General features: G+C 40.9%; 1 protein-coding gene across 1 annotated transcript in view; it reads left to right on the forward strand.

Annotated features, from left to right (window-relative positions):
- The first annotated feature begins 9,021 nt into the window (after positions 1-9,021).
- Positions 9,022-12,798, forward strand: part of pparab (peroxisome proliferator-activated receptor alpha b) — a 44,101-nt gene continuing 40,324 nt past the window's right edge. The window contains exon 1 of the mRNA XM_049724429.2: positions 9,022-9,289. The gene's annotated coding sequence lies outside the window, so the exon portion shown is untranslated. The remainder of the gene's footprint in view (positions 9,290-12,798) is intronic.

The following is a 12,798-nucleotide window of genomic DNA, read 5'->3' on the forward strand; positions in this document are numbered from 1 at the left end:
TGCACATTTAGTTCCATGTGCGTTTTGGGTCGTGGGGTCGGTGCCAACAGCTGGTGAGAAGCATCCGCCATCGTGCTTTCGTTGGGTCGCACCATTACCTCAGCGTAAGTGTGATATTTTCCGCCGTTGCGAACCAAAAGCGTAAAAGACATAAAAGCCTTCCCAGCGCCATGATGCAACACTTTATTTACTATTTATTCATTTATTTTACTCCACGCACTCCCTTAAATTAAAAGGAGGCCTCTTTGTTTTTGGACCGAGTATAAACGGCGCCATCTGCATGCGGTGAGAAACTATTGTCAGCGCGGAATGTCATTAATTGTTTGTCACATAAAAAGACAGTTACGATGGGGACATTTGAAGGAGTCGCAGTTTTCCCAGATCACAACTGCCACTTGTAATCAACGAACCCACAGATATGATTTGTTTCAGCGCAACAAACAAAAAAGAAGTCCAAAATCTCCCAGCGGCACGTTTACAACAATCGGGGCAGTAAACACGATGAGCAGCAGCAGCAGCAGCAGCAGCACCGCATGCTGCAAATAATAATTATGACTATTTTAAAAAGCTTAATCCTTAAAATGGTATGTTTGTTCAACCATTAAAATATTACCATCAAAGAGCCAAGCCATTTCGACACGTTTGATTGGACAATAAATAACACGCCAGTGACCAAAGCAAAAATAAACAAAAAATAAATAAATAAATGAATAAATAAAAATAGTAAATAAACAAATAAATAAAAGTAATAAATAGAAGTAAAAAATTAAATAAATAAATAAATAAATAAATAAATAAATAAATAAATAAATAAATAAATATTAAATGAACCAAGTTGTGACAGCGGCGCCAGCAATATGCTGCAACCGTACGACACAGAAAATCTAAATCGGGTCGTGACAGAGCCGAAAGTAACCGTACGAGAACAGACGGCCTCTTGATTTATTTATTTTTTACTTTTCCCAGCTCGTCACACCATTTATTTGTTTTAGGTCAAAGTCATCCACCTCCATATCTCCACTAGGCAATTTCACGCTCTGTAGTGGTCGGCCTACGAGTGGATTAAGACTTTTCCGTTGACCGCTGCAATCGCGGAGGTTATAATCTTGCACCCCCAAAGACACACTTCCCGTTAAGGCCAGGAAAGTTGTCAGACTCCACTTACTGGAATTTACAGCAAAGGCTCGCTGGCAGATGCCGACGATGTTCGGTGAATGGTGTCCGTGCGTCTTTTGTCTTTGCCGGGATTCATGGTTCCACAGCGGTCTTGGCGCCGTTCGCCGGCGGACAGATAAATCAGCGGTAACTGAGCGATTAATGCGATGATGACGGTGGCGGCTGATGTCATCAAGAGGCCACGGGGTGTGATGATATGTGTGGGAATGTCAGCGCGTGCGGTGCGCCGGGATGAATGAGGTGCGCTTCAACTCGTAAATGACATCGACGTGTTATGTAATCGCCACTCATGTGAGGCCTTGACCTCAGGTCAGCGACCAGCTCGCGGAAGCGTGCAGTACTTTTTCTTTTTTTCATATAAGTGGTCGACTCGAGGAGAAATATGATTGTTATTGATCAGACATTTTCCTTCCTTTTTTGGGAAGATTTTGTTAACCACAGTTGAAGTTTTGGAGTAAAACTCCAAAAGATATTTGGCACTGCTCATCAACAAAAAAACACCACAGCTACTGGGAATCATGAAAAAAATAAATAATAATGTTAATAATAAAACGGGTAACCAAAATACATCTGTGCTTTCTACTATTTTGTTAAAAAAAAACAAAAAACCGCCTGTCATGGAGTGACTTTAAGCAGGGTGTCCGCTAGATGGCGACAAAGTGCCTTGTACAAAGTTTTTATTTTTTCATAATAGTGACACAGAGGAATCGGTAGGATTGCTAGATTTTCTTTGACTTTAAAGTGATTAAAACCCTCCCAAGTTATAACAGCTTTTAAGATAAAGGCAAAAAAGAGAAGACGGTCCAGCTTTCATATGTGTACTTTGCCTTTAATCTCAGCGTGTCACGTGATAAACCCGGTGCCAGCAGCTTTATGCCAGCAGAGGACGCTGTTGCACAGGATTTACAAATGAACCACATTTCAAGCCCTCAATTTTTCTTCACCTCTACTTTAGTTACCACGCTTAAACCAATCCGTAGGGAAAGATGTTTTGATACAATGAATAGAAAAAGTCTACACACCCCTGTTTGAATGACTGTTTTTTTGCATTATAAAAAGAGACCAAGTAAACCAAATAAATCCCAAATAAAATGTTATTAAAAAATATATATATACTGTGGAAAATAATCAAAAATTCAACTCATTGGTAGAAGGTCACAAAATGGAAGCGTGCAAATGTCAATTGTCTGGCCCATTCCTTCTTCCCCCTCCCCGTTAGCTGCCAAACGTTGAGCCCATCCAGCAGCTGGCAAATGGAGGCCCAATCCTGCACGCATATCGCTAATAACTTCATTAGCACTCTCTGCCTGCTGCCAGCACCACACTGGACCAGATTCCACACTCAAATACGCCAGTGTGTGATTTGAAGAAGAACAGGCGCATATGTTTCCTCAAGGTCTCCAGGGTGCGGCATGAGACGGTTCCAGATATTCTTGTAAACACAAGATGCAAATTCTCCGTTTGAAATGTAAATCTGCTGGTCGGCCGAGTTGTGAGGAGGTGAAAATTGCACTTCATGGAGCCTTAAATGCTTGTTTAACGAATAATAATCACAAGGGCGCGTGAGCTCGTGAATGGTCCCCAGTGAGGAAATGAGTGTTTAGTTTGGGGTGGGTTTTTTTTTTTTTTTTTTTTTTGGTGGGGAAAACTTTTCAAGCCTTTTTCAATAGGCTTACTTACTTCTTCGTGTCTGTTTTCATTTAATGACCACTCCAGTGTGTGGCAAACCGCAATTTCTTCTTGAAACTTTAGAGGGCACGTGCCAAAGTCAGCTCTTTGTTTCGAGAAAGGAAACGCTTGCGTTGATGAGAAACTTCATAACAAGAAACATTTTGAATACCAAAGCAAACGTTCTAATCTTAGCTTAAAATCTTCTGTACGGAGGTTTCGTGTTCTCGCAGTAGTTGTGTGTGTGTGTGTGTGTTTTTTTTTTTTTTTTTTCTCTGGCTTCCTCCCAAATTCCACAAACACTGATGTCAGGTTCATTGAATTCTCAAAGTTGTCACTCCCTGCCTGTGAATGAATGCTTGGTTTGTCTATACTGTAAAATGTGCAAGAATACATATATAACATTGAGTTCACTGGAGGTTCCACTCTGCTTTTTGTTTTTTCGGTTCCTTTCAGTTTGCTTATTGGTGCCGCACTTCATCACGACTCCCCGCGATGCTTTTTTACTCCATAACAGAAGGAGAGCCCAGTGTGCGCTTTGTGATTTATCGGCTCGGCACTCCTTTAAATCTCTGCTGGGATTTACAATTTTGGGGATGGTTGCTTGAGCCATGTTTTTCAAAACTCCTTTCCTGCCCACTCTGGCCCTCCTGGCTCTGTTATCGGGGCCAAAAAAGAAGAAGTAAAAACACTATATATGTCTTGCATGATGCATGGGCTTGTGCAGGGAAACAAATTTGCGGCGCTGCCATTGCAAATTGACACCAGGGGGGCCCAGTGTGCTGATTCAGAACATGGAGGGCAGGCTGTCTCCATGCTGCAGATCCCATCTGATCTCTCGTAGTGAGTTCAGTTCTCTTGTGACTACTGCAACATTGTTGACACAAATTATAAGTCAAATGAAATGACATAAAGTGTGTGTGTGTATATATATGGATATTTTTGAATTCCAGATATTTGGATCATCTATTCAGTCTCGCTGTTAAATGTTGCTGAGATACTCCGCCCGCCTGCTTCAAACAATCTCGACAAGCGGACGTCCTCCTCGCCTGTTGAAATGATACAACGCCACGCGTCCACGAAAGCGATATTGCGGACGGTTTGAAGCCCGAGGCCCCCTTAATGTTGCTTTTGTAAACAATCAAGCCACGTCGGAGGCCGTAGCTCATGTCGATGCTTAACATATGGCGGAAAACGTCTCTGAAGAGAGTCCACGCAGAAATGCTTTGACAAACGAGAGCACACGCAGACCTTCGCCAAGGCTTAGACGTTAATCAAAGTCACTCTACGCTTATTAAAAAAAATAATAATTTCAGGCATTTATATGAGGCTTAGCAGGCCATCAGGACTTGATAGTTTCAGCTTTACATATATGAATATATATCTGTTGCTTCTAAAACAACTGATGCTAACTGTTAGCATAGCATGTCAATGGCCCGCTTTGTTTGTTAGCATCAAACTTAGACTTCCCAAAGGCAAGCTATGGGCGTCTGAATAGTAATTGTAATTTTCTGTTTTTGTTGTTTGGTTTGACAAGTGGGAGAGGCGTCATAAAGCTTGAAGCCATTTTTTGATGACTTGTATGACTAATATTTACCAACGTGTTGTTCATTTTGCAGTGAATTGAATTGAGTTCACTGCCACTCATATCTCAAGGCATCACTATGTTTTTTTTAGACAAATATTTTACAGAAGTTTGGTTGTTTGTGATAACTCGGGACAATTTATAAACCAGTTGGACTTGGTTCTGTATTTAGAAATTGAATTTTGCCGCCAACTGTTTTTCTTTGATGCCGCTGGGGTTGAGCGAGTTCATCGAGTCTCATGACCTAAAATAGAGAGTTCATTGAGTGTGTTATCAAGGCCCGGCCCACACGGCCTGGTTGCCTCCTATCAGCGACAGCCAGAAATATAAAGGCTTGGCTCATCCTTCCAAAAGGATCGTCGCAAAGCAGGTGATAGGTGAGCTGAGAGCTGCGTTTTGGACCTCACTGGCCCAACCCGCCCGCCCGCCCTCATCGGTGTCAGGCTGACTCGCTGGCAAGCGCGCGTGCCAGGTCGTTGGTCAACAATAACACAATGAGGAGGCCACGTGACAGCTTTCACCTGAGCTGAACCCGGTTGCAGCAAACGTGACTTACTCTAATGGGCTTTCCGCACCTCCCGTAACGATGTAACATGACCCACTTTGCATCACGGCGGGCTGTTTTCGCTGGTACGAGCTCTTATTTGACTGTTTTTGTTTATATTCCGGAACAACATTTTGTTTTGCTGTTTGCACAGAAATTTGTCATGACCCCAAAGCAGGTTTATATATATGTATGTATATATCCAACCATCCATTTTGTATTATAGTTGATGAGAATTAAGAAAATAACTACACAAAATTATAACTTACCGAAATTATACTGGTGAAATGTATTTTATTTTTTATTTTTTTATATGAGCTTTAAAAATGTACTTTAAATGTGTTTTTTTTCCCCCGGTGTTACTCTACTCCAAAGTAAACTAATAAAACCTTAAAGTCAATGAAGCATTATTAGACAAAAAAAACCTCAACAACTAAGAATTGTTTTATTGTTTTCAAGTGAGTCCAATTTCAACATGATTCAAAGATCGGATTGAAAATTAAATATGCATGATCGTTGACAGGCTAATTAATCATTTCTGGGTCACACTCCAGTCAATATTATGCCTCTAACGTTCTAAAATTAAAATCAACAGTATGAATATTATCAACATAAAATAAAAATCAACTTGAAGTCACACAGTTTTTTGTTTCCGTGGCGACCAGGGGGCCCTCTCGGCTAGCAGAGGGCTAATCAAGGTTGCTAATTTTGTTGATATATTTTAGCGACAAGAGAGCAACTCTCACCCAAACGTCATTTAAGTTTATTTTATTACAGAAGGCGCATTCTTGACCTATCTGCCTGTTATTCCTGGAAGGATCATGTATCACCGCGGCAACATCTGCGCCAAGCGGCGTCGATCGTCGCCATTTTACTTTTCTCCGTCTGTCAAAACGCTTAACAACCTGTTGGCAACGTACGGCCTCGAGCAGCACGCAGCCGAGCTTTCCAAGATAAGCTCAAGTGAGATTTAAGCGCTCTGAACCGGTTTGACAAAATATTGCATGGATCTCCCCGAGCTCTTCGAAAAAAGTCGCCGACCTTCATTTTTAATATGCAGGTGCCCGAGATGCCTGATGAATGATGACTTGTTTAAGTGGCTAATTTTATGGACTTATACCGAATCGTATGTAAAACGATCCACACAGTCGGCAGATATTAACCAATATCAGCTTTGGCTTGGTAGCATGTCCAGATAATTAGCCAAGCAGATTAAATTGAATAAACACCAACACTTTGGGTATTAGATGTTGAAACGTGAAACTGTAATTTGCGCCAAATGAGACCACAGAGGAACCCGGCGTTGATTACCCGACTGACAAAAGCAAGGAAATCATTTAATAGTCTTTAACCGAGATCTGAGGGCATTTCGATGCCTTCTTGAAGCTATTTTTCTTTGTTCTTCCTGTCGTTCGTGCTTTGTGCTTTTCCCGCAAGATTTGGAAGCAAACGGTTGGCCGCCTCGCCGCATTAAGGCTTCGTTTCTTGTTGTGGAAAACACATACTGGAAGTAAATCAGCTTCAAATGTTCCATCTGGTTTAGAGATTAGCCTCCAGTCGGATTCTGTCTCCGAGCAGACAATGCTATTTCGAAACCGCTCGAAAGAAATGAGTGCGCTGCAACACAAGGGTGTGGAAATAGAAAAAAAAAAAAAAGTGCCCCACGAGAAATGTTATGATGAGCAAACCTCAAAGTTGTAGATCATCAAGTGGCATCTGGAGTGAAAATAAAATTTCAGGAGGTGTCACGACTCCCCAACATGGAGCCGTTTTGCATTTCTAAGCGCGTTGTGTCTGGACTGGAGATCAGGCCCAATGAGAGAAGTCATTGTGTGAGGGCAGAGGACTCGCACAGGAGGAGGCTGTGTGCATTCACGGCGCGTCGCGCGATTGTTGTTGTGACGACCGACTCAAAATGAACGCTCGGGTGTGCAGACTTTTGCGAATGGAAAAGCGTTTTGTCATCGGCGACATGTCATGACTCTTTGTGACACTTTCCTACCCAAAAACGCAAATAAGCTATCAAAAGTAAACGACACGTTACACCAGCAGGGGGAGCCTGTGAGCTGATGGTATCAAATTTGAAATCATTTCCATTGGGCTGCCTTCATCTTGGCCTGAGCTTGGCGCTCAGCAAACCCGTTCACCCCTTTCGCTGTAATCCTCGATCCTCGCACTGCGGCGGTTTTGTCACATGAACTGTGCAGCCTGGAAGCTGGAGAGGACGCGTCACAAGCGACAGTCGACCCGCACGCAAAGCTAATCTCATTAGCCTTGTCCCCGGGCGCTGCACGGGGTCATCGAGGTCACGCCGTTTATACACAGAAAAACATGTTGCAGGGTAGAACAATTATAATGATTGAATTTTTGGCGGGACATCAAGTACGTGCGCAAACGACAGGTGCGACTTTTCACGCGCGGTGTTGTCTTGAGTTGACATTTTCAAAATTATCCCTGAGGCAATTCAGCTTTTTTTTTTCTCTCCCCAGCCTTCATCTTTTTTGAATTGCGGATTGATTAAATTGGATGCTGAAGAGACACATGGTGCGTGACTACTGAGATGAACAATGTTTCTACTCTGAAAAAAAAAAAATCCCAACCGACAAAAACGTGGCTAATGGGGAAAACAGGGAAGCTTTAAAAATGTGCTGTGCAGATAATAAATAGTGCGAGCCAAGACTTTTGAATTATGACTATTCTCTATTGAAATAAGCAGCAGGATGTCAATCTGTCTATTTTTTCCCCCACCACTCTGCTTTGACACAGATATTGCTGAATACTCAATATGTCTGTATTTCATTTGTTTTTTTTTTGCAAGCCTCATTCCAAAACAAAAAAAAAGTAGGGATGTGGAGTTGAACATATTGTCATTACAGAGCATGCTTGATCCAATATGTGTATACGTGAGGCTCAAATTTAAATCAAAATAATGCCCAAAATAACCACTTTGTTGTAATTCATTCGAAAATTTAAATCCTAAAATTCCTATTTTTTTGGAAAAGAAGAATTTATGGAAGTTTGACAAGCAGAAGGTAGCAAAATGTTATTAGGATTTATGTGCGATACAGGCATGCATATTCACAAAATGTCTGCAAGCAGATGAAGTATTGATGTCCTGCTGTTTAGCGAGATGAAGAATTGTCATAATTCACAAAGCTTTGGAAGCATTTTTGAATTTATGACCTGCAAAACACATTTAAAAAAAAAAAAAAAGAGCATCTCATTTTTCTGTTCCAATTCCAGAGCTGATTTGCGGGCCACGTTGCCAAATAGTCTCAGCTCAAATATTTGAAGCCCCTCTCAGTGGTATAATCAGAATATTAAACATTTTTTTTCACTTAATACATCTGTGAGTGTCCATCATTTTTTGAAAAGGCAGAGGAGGGGGAGTGTGTGACCCTAAGGAACTTTTGGCGGTACAAGAATAAAGTGTCACTGCACATCCACTACAGTAGGTGGCGGTAATGTTCTCATAGTCACAGTGTGCACAGGGAGTCACACCGCCAATTTATTTATTTTTTATTTCCTTTCATGTGAATAAAAATACAATGCTGAGGTGTACTTATAAATTAATTTAGATATATTTTTTTAGGACAGTATGGAAGTGTTTGAGAGTTCGGAACCGTCCCCGGAACTGAGTGTGGAGGAGCAACCACATTTTCTCGTCCAGTCCATGTTGGAATGTGCACCTGTTGGTGTTTGAAGGGGGTCACCGGGGAGTCCTGAAACGGTGAGGGTAAAATTGGATACAAACTGATCCTCTTCTTAAAGGCACAAGTTCACCCTTTGGATGTCCGTAGACGTGTACGTGCTTTTATGTTTGGCTGGTGATGCAACGTCACAAAAGCAGCGTCAGCATCTCAACACCTAAAATAAACCGTTTCGAACGCCACCCTGTTTGTCAACAATATTTATTTTATTCTAGTTTATTGTCAGTTTATGTTACTTTATTATTTGAATTTTGTTTGCATGTGTTGTGCAATAATAATGATTGAAAGTGAAACACGCCATTTTACGCGCAGGCGCGCGTCATAAATGTCCGGTTGGGTGAGAGAGGGGGGGTGGGGGGGGCATTGAGGACAAGAGATAAAAGCGGATAAAAGAGATAAAACGCTGTCATTTTCGGAGTTCTTCCCCGCCCCCAGCTTAAATCCTGCTGTGATGATGACTGCGTACCTCTCCGCAGTTTTTTTCTCTGGCTCTGGTTGACAACATGACGCACGCACTTTTCTGTGCTCTTCCTTATTTTTTTGTCAGGCCCCGAGACTGAAAACTGCTGCATCTTTCTTTTGAGAATTGGACGAGAGCACACGCTGGTGAGCTGCATTTTTCTTTTCCTAAACTACTCTTGTCAAATAAGAATGTGACGTGTGTTGTTCTTTGGTTGTTTACTAGAGCTGCGTCGTCGTTGCTCGTGTATTGTTGCTGTTTGTTTCTCAAAGGCAAAACAAAATGACATTTTTTAAAAATGCAATTGTTTGCTTGTTCCTCTAGACGTTCTTATTTCACGTTTACTAGCCTTGATGTTTTGTTGCAAGGATGCAATATTTGGTCAAATGTTAACATTTTGTTTGTAGCAGGACTTGAGAGATCACAAAATGGCCCACAAATTGTCCATATTGACGATTTTTTTAAAAGTTCTGGTCAAAATTTAGCAACTAAACTGCAACTATCCCTTTTGACTATTACATTTTTCATGCTGCTCGACCGACTTTGATGCCATACATCGAGTCATCATTATAGGTCAAAGGCAGGTGGATAAAATAGCCTGAAATTGTACACAAGAAAAAGTGAACTGGCACAGTACAGTAGTTAGAAAACTATTTTGTTTTAACAGGTTGTTAAAAAGTAAGACAGTGTATATACAGCAAAAAAGCCTAAATGTTAAGCTGTCAAACAAGCATAACTTATGAGCTTCAAAGCCATCTGTATTATTATTATTATTATTATTATTATTATTAAGATAAAGATAGAACTTTGTTGATCCCACGATGGAGAAATGTGTTCATTCCAGCACAGGAAAAGAAAAAAGAAGCGTAATATAAGTAAATAAGAATACACCATCAAGAGAAACTATAAACATAAAAGAATAATACATTCAGATATCCATGAAAATAAGTTTGTATGCAGCATACATAATATACATTATTTTTATTTTTTTTAATTATTTTTATTATTAATATTAATTGAAGCACCATACATATAAAATGGTCAGTTAATTAAAAAAATGGAAAGCAAAAATCCCTTTAATTTTGGACCAAAAATTCCCATTGTCTTTTATCAGCACACAACAGATCATTTTTAAACTAGGAAATTGTTCTAGAGCAGAGAAGTGTCCTTTTGAGGCCGGCCTTGATGTACATAGTCTTCCTTAAAACTGCTGCAAAAGTCATTAAATTGGACAAAAACATTCAAACGTTGAAAATCAGACGATTGAGCACTGCTCATATAAAGAAAGTTGCTGTAACGGCAAAACTACGCCCTCTGGTGTTCTTTGTTGGGAAGGAATTTTTTTAAGGCACCCCATATACTGTTACTCTATTTTTGTTATTGGACCACAAATAACGCAGTAGCTGCATTGTCAAGGCAGGAGCTCTTTGGCGGCCTTGATTCTGTCGCTGCAATAATACAAAGAAAGGAAGTGGGCGAGCAATAAAAGGAGTGTGTGTGAGAGTGTGTACACTGTTTGACATCAGGGACTTTTCCTTGCACTGGCTTCGCTTTCTCAAACACGGGTCGATGGAATTCTAGCTTTACCTTGAGAGGGAACAATCCTTTGTGGAGTTTTGATTTTTTCACTTGTAGCTCAAGATACTTTTTTCTCAAATCATATTTCCCATTTAAAATGAAAGGTTTGCAATATTTCAAATGAGGAGAAATACTGCTAAGTAATTTTCTGTCTAAAAGTACATAGTCATGATTATATATAATGCAAATAAATAAAAAAAAGTGAATAAATTAAGCATTGAACCAACAGTGCCACCCAGAGGAGTAAAAAAAAAAATACAACTGCTTCATAAAGCAAATTTGAAGCTTCATTTTCCCATCACTAGATAAACTCTTATTTTTAATGGGCAGATGTTAGTCTCAATTAAAAGTTTGCTTTTCTGCGAAACGCTGTTTGTATTGCGGTCACGTAACGGGTGAAGGAGTTGTGATGCACAGCATGTAACATGGCAACCCCTGGCACGCCCCCTCCCCTTCTCCATTGCCCTTATTTGGCTTTTTATTTCTCGCGCAGAGCCCATGTTTGTGGTCTTTGAAAACGGCGCACGTTAAAGGCTTTTGCATCCATGACCCAAATCCCACAGTTGAGCGAAGAATCCGGCAAGAAGGAAATGCGGTCGTGTGTGTGTGCACGCGCATTTGCGTCTGTGTGCACGTGTGTCCCCGACCCCTCCCAATCGCTTCCTTGGAAATGCTGACTGAGAGCTCAATGAGTTCATCTCAGGACAAGGAACGCGCTCACTCCCTTCCAGTGTGAATCATTTTGCAAAAATGAGACTCTGGATTGAATTGGACCGGCAATTTGGCTTGTTGCTTCCTTCTGCTGTATTGTCTACTTTGGGGTTTTTCACGACCAAGAAAGCTTGGGGGTGGATCCTATAGGACGGAGAGGCAGAGGAGACGTTGCCCGTCCAGGCCGGCCTGAAAAAGCAAATCAAACCAATGGCGGCACTTGGCTGCTTCCTGTTTAGCTGGGAATTCCAGAGTAAGAAGCAGCAGGCCATGTTGGCGTAACAACTCCTGCCCCCACTAGACTTCGAAATCCACATCCTGCTTTGGGGTCATCAGAGGTTGTTAGCATTGTAAGCTAATGCCAAAAACGCAATTTGAAGAGCAATTTCGATTCTCTATAATGTTGAATTGTGGCATTGAAATCTTGAACAAGGATAGATTAATCTCGAACTCTGATTTTGTTAGCCAGCGCAACCATGCTAGCCGCCATCTTGGCTAGCATTTACGCGACTCATAAATGTGGCTCATTAATTTACATTTGATGTCTTTTAGGAATCAAGACTTTCTGTCCCAAGTATTTTTTTTTTTTTAATATTTTTATTTTTTAAAAAAATGTATTTCTTTTATTTTTTTTGCACAGCAGCATTTGTTTTTAGCCTCACAAATGTTTGAGTTGTGCGCTCCCAACCATCAATGTCGATTGTAGAACAAAAAGTCTGAAGTGCAGTGAAAAGAAGGGCAAATGGAGGGAGGGCATTTTAATTTTGGACTCGGCCCACTTTTAATTCATCTCCCCCCCGTTCCCATCCCTAGACGCAAACACAGAATGTGTAGAGGGGCGTGGCCCGTTTTGAGGTTTGGACCAGGCCACTTTGGACTTGGCAGCTGATGGGTTGTATTATGATTTTATTATATTTTATTTGCAAAAATGTCATGTTCTCAATTTAAGAAGTAATTAATGTGACATTTTAATGTGTCATTAATTAAAACAAGTGTAAATTTGCGGGCATTTCATTTTTGGAAGAATAGAAAATTTCAACCCCATGAGAAGTGCAATTTAAGCTGAAATATAATCGCCTAATCCCCGACAATACTAAACAAGTTGAATCAGCACCACAATGTGCATTTTCCCCAAGAAAAGGAGATTTTTGGGGAAACAATTTGCACTCTCAGCATCATCACAGCGACTCGGAATTATATGAATTGAACATGGCTGCTTTTCCATTGCCTTGAGAATTTCCAACTTTTCAACTTGTTGAGTAGCTGCCGGTCTTGAGAAAGGAGACGGCGAAGAAGGCAGGAGAGAAAGGAGAGCTTTAATTGGCCATTTGTATGTCAGCGGAGCGCTCGGAGGTGTGATGTGCGT

This window comes from Syngnathus scovelli, chromosome 6 (genome assembly GCF_024217435.2).
Source record: "Syngnathus scovelli strain Florida chromosome 6, RoL_Ssco_1.2, whole genome shotgun sequence".
NCBI classification, from domain to species: Eukaryota; Metazoa; Chordata; class Actinopteri; order Syngnathiformes; family Syngnathidae; genus Syngnathus; species Syngnathus scovelli.